Below are 16714 nucleotides of genomic sequence, written 5' to 3' on the forward strand. Positions count from 1 at the left end.
TGGGGGAACATTTGGGAAGTTTCAATGTGACTTGGTTTACAGAAAAGGGATCAAGCTGTTTTCTTCATTCGTTCCAGAAGGGTTTTCAGATGATGGATCCGATAACACCCCCGTTGCAAAAAGTTATTTTACAAGATTACCACTTCTGCAGCTGAGCCACACTTTTTCAGTTCCAAAACATTTTAGATCCTCAGTTTTATGTCCATGTTCACAGTCCATCTGTCCACTACTTCTGTGCCTGTTGATTAGAATTTTAAACTTCTGAGATGTTTGATCTGTAGTATTTGTTGAATTGACAGAATAGTGAATTAACCACATGAGTATTGTTACAGGTAATTATAGGGATCTCATTTTGTACGCCTTTGCAGTGTGTGCATCTTTGAATTTGTCTTTCACCATATGATGATATGATTTACAGATAAAGACATGAGCAGTTACTCATTTTTGTTACAAAGCCTTATAAACAAGATCTTGAGCACCCTAAAAAAAAAAAGAGAGATTAAATTAAAGAGAAAATGCACAACATCATCCAGAGTTTTTTCTCTGTTATTCTAATAAATTTGAAAGGTCACATCTGTATCATTTTACATATAACCTAATTTTTAACTGTGATTCCTGAACAAATTAATGAATTTAAAACAACTAAATGAATAAAACCTAGAGCACCATCAAGTAGTTAATTGAAAGCAAATTAGTTGCAATTAATTCATCAACTTTTGATGATTGATAAATTGTTTTTTAAGGAAAAATGTAACATTTTTGCTGGTTCTACCTTCTTGAATGTGAGGATTTGCAGCTTTTCTTTATCATTTATGATAAAAAAAAAAGAGTCTATGGGGTTTGGACTGTTGGTCGGATGAAAAAGCGATTTGTATTTTGACATTTTATAGACTAAATGATAAATTGATTATTCATGAAAATAATCAGCAGATTCATTGATAATGAAAATAATTAGTTGCAGCCTGAATGTAATCCACTCCTCATAATATCACAACCTCAGATCTTAAAGATTTTAATCAAAAACAAAGACTATCTTAACCAAAAACAGAGGTTACTGTAGGTACAGCGCGCAGTATTTCCTGACTTACTGACCCCATGTTCCAGTTGTGCTCAGCTATCAGATTCCCTCATGTCTAATCGGAAAGAATGCAGCTAATTTGTTGTAAATACGGGTCGAGTTTATTGATGTTGGAAGCTGATGATGACATTGTTGAGGAGCCGGAGGACGAGGACGAGCCGAGGAGCGTGCAGTTTAAAGTGGGGACAGAGGAAAAGGCCTGGCTGTTACTGAGACAACTCCCTCCCCGGGACTGTGTGATCCTCTGTGTGGCCTGAGCTGCCAAAATATCCCTGAGAAACTTGTGGCACACGAGGGTGACGCTGCTACCAATCTTCTCGCCGCACACTGCGAGCTTGATCAAAGAGTGTGTTTGCCAACTGCTGCAGCATTCCTTTAGGTTTGTGCAATTGCGCTGCTCCTTGTGCTTTTTGACTGCAGCTGAAAAATCAGTGTGAGGACTGCATTCATCCAAGTAAAGGTCCAGTCATGTGTGAGAGCCAGTGGGCCCAGGCTCGGCCTGCCTGCGACTATTTGCTTTTCCAGCTGTTTCCTAGACTCACCCTGTGAGTGGGAGAGAAAGTGGTGTGTATGTGTTTGGAGGTGGGGGAGTGGGGGTGTTGAAGTGAGGTGGAGAGTTCTAGAGAGGAAGATAGTGAGGAGCTACAAAGAAAGAGTGTGTACAATTTAAGTGAGAGTGCGTCCTGTTCCTATTACGCTGTAGTGTGTTTGCACAGTGGAAACACCCCTAGACTATCCAGGCACCTCACACAGTATATGCTCTTTCTCTCTGGCTCACACACACACAGAGGAGGATGAAGTCCTGTGTGCGCATGCCCCCCACACAAACACGCCCATATGCCTGGCTGCCCCTCATATAGACTGATCCGCCTCTCAGACACAAAGCCACAAGGGATGGCCTAGATTCCAGCACATGCACACACAGGCAGGCTGCAAGGAAAATATAATGAACGCATACACATATGAGAGTAAACAGACCGTATATGTACATATGCAGTTACAGTTTGTTTTGCATTGTCAACATGGATTTATGCTCAATTGTAATTCCTGTGCTGATGTTAAACTGGAGGCTTTACAATACAGAGGGAAAAATGTTCCAGGACCTTGAGGGCACAGGCAGGTGTGAACTGTACAGAACCACGCTGCTTTGATGGGATTTATGTCTTAATTGGAGTTGCAATGGTTTATTTAATTCTAACAGCTCTTAAACCACATATTTGCTGTTCGGTGACTATAACTGTCTTGCCCCATAATCAATTAATTTGGACATACATGTTTATGCACTTAGCAAATGATATTACAAGATTAGCGTCATAAAGACTGCAGCAGTTGAATTAACTTCAAGGAGGTTAACTTCAGAGCCAGACAGGCCCGCTGACATTCCTCCAATTGAAGAACTAAAGGGAAAAAAGAAGGCAAAGGGTTATTTCACACAAATCTCTCACACAGTGTGTCATTTCCCACTGGCAGTATCAAGCCACAGATCACTTTAGATTCATTTGCCCAGGGTTGCCCAGAGGTGCAAATTAATGAAATTAGTTTAGTTTGTGAGTGAAAAAAAAAGTTTAGTTTGATATTTAATTTATGTGAACTCACCCTTTAACAATCTACAACCTTTTAGGAATTTGTATTATAGTTATGTATACCATACTATGGCAGAGTAGCCTATAATAAGGTATACTACATTGAGTGTAGCACAGAGTATAGTGCTGCATGAGTAATATAATATAATAGCACCTAATAGCACCAGGTATAATACTGTGAGTATAATGTATAGTATAGTGTAATGCATTATGGTATAGTATAGAGAGTATAGTATAGCACAGGACAGAGTATAGTATTGTATAGTATAGTATAAGTAGAGTATAGTATAATATAGAATAGTATAGTATAGTATAGTTTAGTATAATATAGTAAAATGTAGTATAGTATAGTATAGTATAGTATAATATAGTATAATATAGTATAGTATGGTATAGTATCGTACAGCACAGCACACAGTATAGTACTGTAATACAGCATACTGTATGGTATGATATATAATATAACACGGCATAGAGTATAATATTGTAATACAGCATAATATATAATAAAATATGGTATAGTATAGCACAGCACATAGTATACTACTGTAATACAGTATAATGTATAGCATAATATAACTTACATGATGATGTAGGTCTTGTTATAACAGCTTGCCATGTATCACATGAAGAATGAGAAGCAAAAAAGCTTTTTAAAATCCTCCTTCAACACAGCACAGAAAAGCAAACTTTGAAACACCCTAATCCTTTCACAAAGAACCCAAAGCCTTCATTAAGCAGGCTTCAAGTTGTCTTTTTCTGTGTGTCACATGGGGGTTAATGTTGCCCGTCTCATTTGTATCAGTGCGTGAAACATACAGAAAGTTATGGATTAGTCACTAGAATGTTGCCAACATAGACCTTATTGTACTGAAACGTCATAGGTTGGATCACTGTAACAGCAAATGGCCCAAAGTCCAGCCGGTGTGCCCTTGATAAAAAAAAAAAAAAAAAAAAAAAGACACCACTTTCCAAGTCTTCCAGGTTGGCACCGTGCACTGCATGGCCTATTGAGGGAAATGACAAGAGATGGATATAAGAAGAGTATAACTCCTAATTAGACTGTGGCAATGTGGTGATTTAAGTGCTATAATAAAACCTCCCAGGGGTGACATTGTATACCACCTCAGGGCCCTATCATTCCCACAGAATTCTTCCACCAAGTAGACAAATTAGCTCTGATGTGTCTCCACATCTACACTAAGCACAGACACCACTTGACTAGTGGTTAGTGAAAATATTCTTCACTAACCTCTAATGTTCTTGGTATGCGTGTACTATCAGTTACCACCAGTTTCCAGGACACACAGAGAAGAGGATGCTGGAACTTTCATATATTATGTATAGGTGAATCAGTAATAATTCATGAGCAGAAATGTGCGGTTAAAAAGCATATTTATTTTGTTAAATGTCAACATTGCTAAAACACATATTTGCTGAGTCAAAGGTGTAAGGAAATTATGATAATTGATTTTTCACTGCCTCTCCAGTCTTTACAAATGCAGGCAAGCAAATACCTTGAACACCACAAGCTTCACAGTATAGTCCTTATAGTTTTCATATTTATATTTAATGGATTTAAAATCGTTTATTAACTATTATTTTGACGAAATTATTTACTGTATATCAGGTCGTCTGCTACGTCACGACACACCCCTATATGGTAAGGAGACAGCTGGGGACTAAGCGCGAGATTGATGCGTATTTTGACCAATGGGAGCAGGCACTATTCCAGAGTGGAGCGCTGTGATTGGACACCGAGGAGATTATATATATGTATAGATATGCCTTCTGGTAAACCGTGGGGGCGGGACTATAGAGAAGTGCAGTCCATCTATGTTGATACAGATCTAAAAAACTGGACTAACAGAGTGTGTGCTTACGTTTCTCGTCGCATGGACTAATGTAAGTTATTTTTACCCGCTTCTGTACCTTTACGAGTGTTCTGTGTGGTCAAAGGTGTTGCAACAATGTCACAGCATTGTAGTTTAGCTCTTTCTCGGTTACGTTTTGCTGAGAAGTGCTTTCGGGCCGAGTGGCACACGCGCGTTTCAGGCCAGTAAAGTGTGCTGCTGCTGCTGCTGCTGCCGCTGCCGTTAACGTAGCGTTAGCTGTTGTTATTGCTCTCCAGCGGGCTGCAGTATTTTGACATGCCGCTGACACAAACAGCCAGCCTAGGCGTTACTGTCATTGTAGAGGGGGGACGAGGTAGTTTAATATTGTAATGTTTACGTTGTGCGAATATTGATGGGCATTTTCGCCTCGTAGCTGCTGGTTCTGCCGGCGGTTTTGTTAGCCAGTGTCGGTCCGCTCGCGTGTGGAGAAAGGGGACGGCGAAACCCCTTTTAAAAATGTGGCAATTGAATATGGCCGTGCGTGCTGGCATACGTACAACCCTAGTAACAGGGTTTGAGAGGTATCATTAATTCGGTATAAATTCTAACAAATTTAAATGTGAAATTATGTTTCTGCATTTTGTTCGGCGTTTCCCTAACAAAATGCGCAGTGGAGAAGGGAAGCAAGGCGGCGTGAACAATTATAAAACTTGAAAGTTTTGTTTGGTTGAAGTGGAGCATCATGTGTAAGTTGTGTGCCGATTGTCCCATAAGTCCAGAAGTGATTTTTTTCAAGGTTTAAAGTCTTGCTCTCGGTGGTGTTTACCTCTGCTTGAGCAAAGCGACTATTGAATTGCCAGATTTTTTGAATGACGTTTGGCGTACAGAGTGTCCATGCAAGAAATAACGGGACGTCATCGGGGCTCTAACGTTACCCAACTCCCAGCCCCCCGACTGACCGTTAGATAGCCCTGCCTCATCACTCCTCCTTTCTTCTCTGTTGACAGTTTGGTTTTATACGGAGGAAAAGTTTTTCGGCGTGGGGGAAATTGTTAAAAAAAAGCCGCCTTCAACTCCACTGGCTCGGAAAATTTGGCGACCTGGCTCCAGCATTTTGGGGCCCCATCTGCTACTGCACAAAGTGAAGGTTGATATGCCACATCAGGTAAGTGAGAATTCACCAGCTTGCTCCTGTGACAGAATCAGTGGGTTAGCATGTTAATGTGAGCTAGCCGCTGCACAAGAAGCAAAAGAAATCTTGCAGCTTTTCTCTTTGTTTCCTCGCTGCGCTATATGGCGTTAACATGCATTGAGGCCACATGGCATTTCACATTGCAGATCCATCTCGCATTTCAGCACAACTTCTACGCTAGCCTTGTCCCGGTTATGTTTTGTGTATGGTGTTATTGTTAAAGGCGGGTGCTTCCCTCCACATTCCACATGTGTATGCCTGCCTGCCTGCCTGCAGCAGGGCCAGTGCGCAAATCCCTGCAAATCCAAAAACAGCGATAGAAAAAATAAACCCAAATGGAGGCTATTAAACTGCATTTAATCAAAATATTTGTGGACTCTGTATGCAAACTGACGGATGGATGTTTTGATGTGGTTTTAGAAGTGTACGGGGGTGTTGCATGCCTTCCGTCCTGTTGTCAGTCAGATGAGGAGGAGGCTACTCCTCTCTGCAGGCGGGGAAGACAAAGGGACAGATTAGCATGGATCTGAGTGGAGTAGAATGGACTTCAATCAGTTACTACAGTTAGAGAAAATGTTGTGTGACTTTTAGGGACCATGGATAGGAATGGACAGTATGCTGAAAAGTTATTCTATTTTATATTGTATTCTGTGTGTGTATTTGTTAATAACAACTGTCAAGTTATCAGAGTACATCATTCAGAAAGAGTGTTAAAAAAGGCAATATTCTCTTTTACTGTTAATTGAAAAGACATCACTGTCTTGCTGCTGCAGGATCTCAAACCATTGTTCATTAAGGGTTATGTGTGCACTGAATTTTCAGCTTGTTTCATTTTTTCAATAAAAACATCAGTCCTGATTCAAATAGTAATTGATAATATATTAAATGTTATTTAAAGAGCAGCACTATCTTTAAGTATGGACATAATGGATTTCTGTGAGTGTTTCTGTCCAGTCTGAGAGTTGAGCTGAGAGAGAAGAGAAATTAAACAGCTTTTTGATCATATGAAATAGAGCTGAAACAACTAGTCGTCAACTGTTAAATTAATCACCAATTATTCTGATAGTTGATTAATCAGGTTGAGACTTTTTTTAAGAAAAAAAAATCCAAAGGTCTCTGATTTCAGATTCTTAAATGTGAGTATTTTCTGGCTTCTTTACTCCTCTATGACAATAATATTTTTGGGTTGTGGACAAAACAAGACATTCAAGGATGTCCTTTTGGGCTTTTGGAACTACAGATCAATGTTTTCACTCTTTTCTGACATTTTGCAACTAATTGATTAATCGACAAAATGATTGACAGAAAACTCAATAACGATAATGAAAGTAATTGTTAGTTGCAGCCCTAGTGTTGTGAATTTTCAGCTTGTGCATTCAATTTTGAGCTGCAGTGCCAAAGTGATTAAAAATAAAAACTGATAATCATTTAAATGTTATTAGCATTAGCCTTGAGTATGGACATAATGGATTTCTGTAAGTTTTTACACTCAGGCTGAGAGAGAGAAGAGAGAAGTCAGACTGGCTTTAGATTAGGCCACATTTTACATATGCTGAGATGATTTTTACTTTTCCCCACATTCTCTTGTATTTTATTAGCATAGCTAACAACTATACCATAACATTGCCGCTGTACTGCTGTGTTTGTAGTGCTGAACAGGAATTATAGGGACTGTTCCAGTCTGTTTTTTTGGTGTATTGACTCTGCTGAATGTGATGAAAGATGATGTACCTTCGGCACATTTGATGCAGTGACAACCAAAGTTACTATTTTCTTAAGTGAGGAACAAGTTGTGTTATTTTGCCACATAGTAGGTTTGTCACACCATTTGTGTGTTTGCTTGTTTTCACCTTGTGTGGCACATAGTGATTTTACTGGGCTGCTACTCTCCTACGTTGTGAGTAAACACCGTGCTACACCCTGCAATAATATGATTCAGTGGCCATTTAGCTCCCACTGCTGTTGAATCAAAACTTGTATAAGAACACATGGCATCATGTCTGTGGTACTGTAATGTAGACTGATGTTTTTTAAATTTTATTATGCTATATCATGCACTGAATCTGTGGAGTCAACATACAATTTATCACAGATATATATATATATATATATATATACATATATGAAAAAAGCTGGCAGTTTTGAGGTCTGTCTTGAAAGGGACAATCTCGTTGCTGTGTCGATTCCTTCATCTAAAGGATCCTCCCACCCACCTATTACCTCAGTGGGATACAAAGGGCCTTTTTCTGTAATGAGGTGCTTAGTGGAGCACATTGTGCTCAGGAGGTTTGTACTCTGCTGAGTTACAGGCAGGTTGTAAAATGATAACAGATGCATGGGGGCCTCAAGGTGCAGCACACTATTTTGAAATGTAAGCTAATTCCAGGCAATATGGAATGCACGTGTGCAAACGTGCACTCTCTCTCTCTCACACACACACACACACACACGTTCATAGATTTTCACAAATACCTACAAGTCTACGCACACTCACACACTTGTTGCTTTGAGTTAAATGTTTCCAGTGTCTTTGTTCAGTTCATGGAGTTTAAAGTCAGCGCTGCTGCTTCTTATTTGCTTTGAAAGTGATTTGTGCTGTGATGTCTCATTACAACACAGATGTTAGACTGTTATGACTGTTTCTATCATCGAATGTGTTGAAAGTGATCTTAGGAGCGGTATTTAGTATATGTGTTGTCATATGTAAGATGAGTTTTTGCCCTGATATGGATAGACAGTTCAGTTCTTGAGCAATACTGCAAGAGCAGGAGGATGTTCTGATAATAAATCTGAGGCCATAGTACAGAAAGTATAGGAAGAGTCTAAGATAGGATTTTACCCAATTTGGTATTATAGAAGCAAATCCCAACTAACTTTAGGAAATCTATCTGGCATCACTTCATTCCATCTTCCCTCAGGTTAGGAAATCCTAAATACTCAATACACATCTTATCAACTTTTATGTCTGTTACCTAGCAACCAACACTACTTTTCTCATCTCACTGAGCATAGCAACTTTGTAACTTTGTACATGGTGAAACACACACTGAAACATGCAATAAAATGAAGCAAAAACAACGGGCGCTTGACTTCAAGACAGATGAGTTAGTCTTTGGATTTCTTGACAGATGTTACCAAAACCTCTAACTCAGGAGATAAAAGAAAGAACGTGGGCAAAGATGGCAGACAGTCTCCACTGTATCCGGCATAAACAGTAAAAGAGCTGCCATATGGATAAAACAAGTTAGCTAAAGCTACCTGGTGGAAATGTTAAGTGTAATGGTTATCCTAAAGTTAGAACACTTTGGGAAGTTAGGATACTTGTGTAATACACGTAAACCTATTATTAAGTTCGGATAAGAACACTGACCCGTCTCAAAGCCCACTGCACTAATTGCCTCCCTATGCTTCTTCATCATGTAGATATACCTGCCTTATTTCACCACCTGTCCAATATTTGCTGAGATTCAAGTTAGCTTTAGTCTCAGTCTTTAAGCATTAACATTATATGAAGTGTGCAGCTGTCTGGTAACTTAACATTTTCACTTTCACAGAGTTCTTGCTTTAAAATGTCTCGGATGGAAACATTAAAACATCAGCTGGACACTTACATCAGTCATTTACACTTATGAAATCTGCTTGAGAATCATTATTTTAGCTGACAAAATCGTCAGCTAGAAGTAAGAAACTGAAAGGGTGAGCTGCCATGTTTTAAACTGACAAAATTTTGTAATAGTAGGCAGATGTATATGGTTGTATGTCATAACATTGCTCACCTTTAGCACAGAATATGCTTGTTTTCATTGTTGGCCATTACTACTGCTTATCCTGCCCCTTAAGCATCAGGTGCGGGATTACAGAGTGCAGTGTGAAGAGCCTTTCAATAAGATATAGAGTGGCAGTATTGCCAAGTGTAGTGGTGTGTATGTATTAGGTTTGGGCAGATGAATCATACTGTTGTCTGTTGACTATGTTCAACAACAGTTGGTGATTGTTTGAGGGTGTATCGATGCCAGTCAGTGATTTATTTATATTTGGCAAGCTGTGATGCTGGTTTGGCTAGATGTTTTCCTGAATCAACACTGTAGATAGGGGTTTTACAAAGTTCAGACAAATATTTGGATGCTGATTCCAGTTTAAACTGCACTGCTGACAGATTTAGAGCCTTTGTCACAGTCTCTTGTCATAGACAGTGGCTCCAGCTTCGGCTAAATGATTTTTAAAAACAGCTGGTAATGTGTAGGGATACCCTGACCAAGTTTTTTAGCCTGCCAGTTACAATCAGAGTCCTTTTAATATTGTGTGTCTCTTCAGATTCAGATTCAGCTTCAGAAAAAAAAAGCTGCTACCTGAGTGTTTTGTACAGTTCTCTTTGCTAATAAGAAACAAGACGGATAATAGATTTGTTAGCATCTGAGCTCAGTGAATCCACGAAACCTTCATGTCAGTCACTGCTGCACCCAAATAATTTTCAGCTTTACAATGAATTTTTGATCTCATCTCACTACCCAGAACCTGGCTATTGTAAAGGAGAGCAGTACTGCAACACTAGCTGAATTTGATCATCTTTGTTTTAGTCGATATTGAAATGTTAAAATATGCCAGGATTGACTCTGATACCAATCTTTAGGGTTGGGAGATGTGTACCAACATTGAGCAATATCAAGGATTCCTAATCTCATACTTTTGAATAGAGTTACAGTTATAACCCATGCCTAGTACTAAGTAGTGTGACAGTAGCAATAATCTCACTCCTACATGTTTGTGTTTTTGTCTGCATCTTTTGTTGTAAGTGCTGATTGCTGCAGTATTTCTGCATTTCTGAGTTCTCCTGTCATTCAACAGTAGTCAGTAGTCAGTACGTTGTTGTCTTTTCTCTTGAATTTTCCCTTTGTCTGTTAAACCGTGGTGTTCGCACTAACCAGTTTCTCTTCTGCTTATTTCAAACAAAACACATCATTCCCTGTGTGGTAAAGGCCCCCTCCCTCAGGAAAGACCCACCAGAAAGCAGGTGTTTGCAGTGGCAAAATGGACAAGTTTTCATGGGCTGGCCAGAGGCTGAATCACTAAATCAGCCATAGAGATTAGAAAAACAGACATTTGACTGCTTTATGATATTCACATGTAACATATTACACCCCCCCTCCTTTTTTTTTTTGTTATTCCTTTATTCCTACAGTCACAGTGTCCTCGTCTCCTCCTCCCTCTTTGATGTGAACAAGGGCTAATAGATTCCTTATGAGAGGTAATTGTGTAGCTGCAACATAAATGTAGTAGAGGCTCTGGTGTTGTGGCTGGTGTGATTAGGTCTCGTTTGAAGCCCCTAAGGCGCTTGGCGAGATAAATGTCAATAGCGGCTCACCCTCACAGTGTGAGGTCACAGGCTACCATACAAGTAGTGCTTAAAGAATTGTGAGTTCTCAGGGTTCAACATCTGAATGCCTCGGTGGTGGTAAACAATAGCGTAGACCATAGAGATCACATGGTTTGTGCCGCATGTTGTGGTTTGGGGTAGCTTAGCATAATACGAAATCCGCCAGTATTGGAGGTTCAATTCCCACAAGGCAAGAATGTATTTCAGGCTATTTGGATGATAGTATTTGCATCATCTTACAGTTCACTGCCTCTATGTTCTTGTGTATAGATGGATGCAGTTTGTATTTTGAAGTGTTTCTTGTAGAGCCATAATTTTAATTATTCATTTAAATTTTTTATTAGCTCATTATTAGTATATTGTTGAAGTGGGAGAATATGAGATGATATATGTGTTGTATTTTTATGCACTCTAGCTTTAAATAATATGTTTTACACAGATTAATTTTAGGATTGCATTTGGCAATGCATTGTGCCCATGGATAGTGAAATACTAAAATACATTCTTATTTCACTTCTTCTCATAGTCAAATCCATACAAACTGAATTGGCTTGTAAGTCTACTGAATAGTTGCCTCGGTGACCAAGCTATTCCTACAGGCAGAGATCTGAGACCCTGCAGCCCTTCATATAATGTTCATCAGCATCTATTTTACCTGTCAGGCTGACTTAAGATAAAGCACAGGACCACTTTTCTTTAGTGGAGCTATGCAGGGCTTAACCATTGCAAGAGAACAGCGTAAATGCTTAACAAGAGTAGAAAATCACCAACAGTCTATCTTTGCAGAGGTAACTCAACCAGCGGAGCTGGATTGGCGTTGAGGTGATGGTAACATATGCGAAGTACTAAAATAATCAATGCAACAATAAAGATGAAGCATATCTTATTTACCCAGATACGTCTTTACCTCTGTAAATACAGATGACATGCCAGCTTCATAAGCTTTCATTAGAAATATAATAATATAAAGAAATGCGTTTTGGTTATTTATAAATCAACAGAAAGAAACAGTCAATCAAGGGGCGGCACGGTGGTGCAGTGGTTAGCACTGCCACCTCCTGAGTTCGATCCTCCAGCTTGCTGGGGCGGGGCCTTTCTGTGCGGAGTTTGCATGTTCTCCCCGTGTCTGCATGGGTTCTCTCTGGGTTCTCCGGCTTCCCCCCACAGTCCAAAGACATGCATGCTAGGTTAATTGGTGACTCTAAATTGCCCGTAGGTGTGAATGTGAGTGTGAGTGGTTGTCTGTCTATGTGTCAGCCCTGCGATGAACTGGCGACTTGTCCAGGGTGTACCCCGCCTCTCGCCCAATGTCAGCTGGGATAGGCTCCAGCAGCCCGCGACCCTTACAGAATAAGATTCAGTCTATTGCCTGTCGCTGATGTATTACTCTAGTCAAAGTGAGACTTTAAAAAAGTGTTTCCTGAAAGTTAAAATCAGGATTTGTCCATAACCTTTCTGTAGGGATGCAACAGTATATTGAATATTGTGATATCCCACTAAATATTTTATGGCTGGCATTTAATAAAATGACTGCTATTGACTGCATATGGTTTCATCTCCGTGGTATTATTGTAGCCTGAGTTGTTGGTATCGTTACATCCCTGCCTTTTTTGTCCCAGTAAGACAAGTGGAAAGAGAAATTAGGCCCCAGGTTGTTAAAAACAACCCGGTCAAATTTTATTAGCACAACATTGTGCTGTATGACATGATGGAATAGTCATGGGAAAAAGTCTTTAGATTTTACTGTCAAAAACAAGCAGAAACCCCATTGTTTCCTGTGTCACACAAACACAGGCTTTTAACAAGAAGTAATCAAAGTCTGCCCGTGTTTCCTAAAATGCACAGCTCATTCACTGACTTTGATTTGGTTTAATTGGAATCAGACAACCAAACTCCACGCTAAAGATATTTCGGTAAGCAGCCAAAAGTCTATTATAACCATCACTACCTTCTGTGTGGACGAAAAGACTCAGTTTCCATTGATTTTTAACTGAGGCCTTTTAATTAGACTGATGTGAGAGTTAACTTGAACGTGTTTTACTGCCACACTAAAAGCACGACTGGCTCATTAGTGCAGCCACTCATTAAACCTGGGAGGGAGTGTGTCTGAGTGTGTGTGTGTGTGTGTGTATGAGAGAGAGTGTATGGATATGTATGAAGTGCTCTCCTGTCAACTTGCAGCAGTGCAGGTTTTTAAGTGTCCCTGCTCAGTGGGTCAGAGAGTGTGACACACTGCCCTTTACTCCAAGACTTCAATCCAGTGTAATGTGATTTTTCCGAACTTAACAGACTGTTATAGCTGTTCTATTATTTGGCTTTACCCACATAGTCATTATATCCACATTACTGATGATTATTTCTGAAAAATCTCATTGTGTTTGTGTAAAAAAACACTAATCAATAAATATAAATGTTGAGGTATTTGGTCAGAAAATATTGATATTTGATGCTGTGTTTGTATCTCTATCTGATACATCTGTTGGGCAGTAAATGACAGTAATGCATCATAAGACTGTCATGTTTGCTAGAACCTGACTGACATTGAGGTTGACCAATATCACAGACATTACTGTTAGAGTATATGTTAACCAGTATGCACCAATATGCAAACTGGGGAACACGGAGGACAAGAGGAGCCCCCTGGCAGATTTAAATGCTGAGAAGCTGCTTGTTTTACAACCAATATTCAGCAGTTGACCGATACTGAATACTACAGATGTCTTTTTAACATTTATTTTATTTTTATTAATTCTGTATTTCCTTATTCTCATTGTTCATTTCATTTGTAAAATTATTAATCTTAAATAAAATGCATATTATATTCTTTAATAGAGTTGTATAGTCCTATTGGTGCAACATTGATGCACAATACACATAGAAGAAGTTTATTGGCCTCCATAATAATAATCTGTGAATTTTTCCCCTTTTAAAATCGCAGTCGGTCTCAAAAAACTCATATCGGCTAGGCTCTTTGTACTATTTTAGAATATACCATATAGAGAAAATGTGTACATCAATATTGTAGGGATGACTGTTGGTGCTTTCACAAAATAAAATTACTTAACTTTACCAGAGTGCAGGCTTTTAAACTAGAAAAGACAACACTAATGCTATATCATGATTTACCAATATCCAAAATCTAAGACAATAACTCTGCTCATATAAACAATATCTACATAATATCTTTGGGTTGTGGACAAAATGAGACATTAGAGGACATCGCCTTGGGTTTTGAGAAACACATCAACATTTTTCACAATTTTTTGACAATTTATGGACCAGGCAACTAATTGATCAATCAAGAAAATGATTGACAGATTAATTGATAATGACAATAATTTTTATTTGCAGCCCTATAATTAGATAAATAGCCTATTTTGTGTATCGCCCAGCCTTACTTGTATATAAATAATGACTATGTGTAACAAGAAAGGGGTCGCATCACCTGATTTTCAGTTCCTCTCGGATCTATAGAGTGTATTCAGATCTCTCTGCTCGTTCTATTGGTTTTATGGCTGTTTCCAGCAGCAGTGTACAAGCTTTGATAAACCCACTCTACAGACTACATGAGCGACTAACTCAAGGAGTTGTTGACATCAGTATTTTAATTTATCATGTGCTGCATGCTTTGTCTTATCTGTAGATATGTGAGTTTTCATAAACACTCAAACATTATTACTGATATTCTTTTCAAGACATCTTATCTACAATTATGAGAAAAATATTCCACACTCCTCCTCCTCCCAGTTACAGCACACCTGCAGAGCAGCTGCCCCAGACTAAACTCCTCCGTCACCCCTCTCTGTTTCCATCACAGTTAGTTTTGGAGGACATTTTGAGACAAGACTCGGTATGTAAAAGTTTACAACCTGCCATGCTGTTATCCTGCAAACAAAGAAGTGCAGCGCCTTCTTGACTAGTGATTCATTTATAGGGGGGTAGATTCTCTCATGTGTCATCATGTGGAGAGCACATAAATTCATTTCTGAGACTGTAATGCTTTGCAAAACCACAAATTGTTGTTTTGATACTTCTCTGTGTGTACGGATTAGACAAACAAGATACATCTTGTTAGTTAGAGAAGAAGCTGTCTCCCCCTGTTTCTAAGCACTTAAAAATGGGAAGGAAATAACATCATCTTGTTACTGTCATAATTTAATAATATTTTCCAAAAAAGGGGGTGTAACATTTCTGGATATTGCAGGGAATTGTCTCAGAGTTAGGAGGAAACATAAAACACTCGCAAATGAGATTCAGCTTCTGTCTCCTTCTTACTCACTCTTTCTGTCTGTCTGTTGAGGCCCAGTGTAAGGGGGCTTTCACTGAGCTACTAACCCTCGTTCTCAACCTTTTTTTCCCCCCTGCCTCCATTCCTCGTTTTCTCTTTCCCCATGCTACTGTAGCACAGAGAGGCAGAGACAAGCCCACTAAGGGGGATTGGTTGTAACTCAACAGGCCCCCCACAGAAGGCTCCACCCATCTCATCCTGTTTTGTGGGACAATTAGTCATCCGAAAGTGTTGTGGATGACCGGGCATCCGGTTGCCTGCACACACAAGCTCATAATGTGGTTAAAGTCAATATCCTTTATTACTATTGGCAGAAATATTTCACGCATCACTGTCTTTTTTTTTTTTTTTTTTTTTTTTTCTTTTTCAAGCTTGCATCTATTTGACACGTGTACACACACAGACACTGTGGATCCGGTGTAAATGTGGAACAGCAGGCCAAAGTCGACAGGACAGGATGAAGCACGTTTTGGCTTGGAGCTATAACACTTTCACTCTCCTCTTCTCCACACACACACACACACACACACACACACACACACACACACACACACACACACACACACACACACACACACACTCTTTCTCTGTGTTTCTGTGTTATATTATTAGCATCTGATATTACGATTTACTTAGATTTATATAGTTTTGTTGTCAAGCAATATTTGTATGGCTAATTTGAATTTCACCCAACAGGTGTTATTAACAGAGCAATAGAGTGCCTAAGACATGCCCCTTCTGGTGGACCACCATGGGACCTGTCTTCGGGAAAAATATTAATTGTAGTCTATGGTGAGAGACAAGTAATTTTTTGGTCCTGTTTGAATTGTGCCATAAATCACACATATGGTGTTTGTCGATTTTACAAGTCAAGAAAGTCGTGGTTTGTCATAAGCTGGTTAAGTATAAGACTGGGAATAAACATAATTAGGAAGACTACATTCCCAGAAGTGACATCGTGAGTTTCTCCCTCCAAAAAGCCACTGAAGCTACAATGCCTGTGTTTTTTTTTGTATTGGGATGGATCAGGAGTCCCTAAATAAAACACTTCAGGTAAAATAAGATTACAAGGGGCAGCGAGATTGGTGTTGGTGACATATATTGTGTGAGACGGACGATGTAGTTCACTAAGCAGTTTCACACAAAACTAAATTTAACCAATCATTCTTGACTTGTAAAATGTTTTAAATTGACAATCAGCATATGTGTTATTTGTAGCACAGTTCAAACTGAATCCAAGAATAATTTGTCTCTCGCCATAGACTACTGTTCATACTTTTTCCGAATTTTGGTCCCATTGGAAGGGACTACTGGAAGGGGCGTAACATAGGCACCCAATATGTAACAAATGCATGTCCAAAAAT

General features: G+C 39.2%; 1 protein-coding gene across 2 annotated transcripts in view; it reads left to right on the top strand.

The window, feature by feature from the left end:
* Positions 1–4465: 4465 nt before the first annotated feature.
* The window catches only part of vdra (vitamin D receptor a), a 99322-nt gene continuing 87073 nt past the window's right edge, over positions 4466–16714 (top strand). The window contains exons 1-2 of one of the 2 annotated variants that reach the window (XM_084721756.1): positions 4466–4566; positions 5504–5661. The gene's annotated coding sequence lies outside the window, so the exon portion shown is untranslated. Of the gene's footprint in view, positions 4567–5339; positions 5662–16714 lie in introns of those variants that run through there. The other variant, XM_084721757.1, reaches the window with a different exon arrangement.

The sequence above is a fragment of the Lutjanus erythropterus genome, chromosome 6 (genome assembly GCF_056507025.1).
Source record: "Lutjanus erythropterus isolate fLutEry1 chromosome 6, fLutEry1.hap2, whole genome shotgun sequence".
Lineage (NCBI taxonomy): Eukaryota > Metazoa > Chordata > Actinopteri > Lutjaniformes > Lutjanidae > Lutjanus > Lutjanus erythropterus.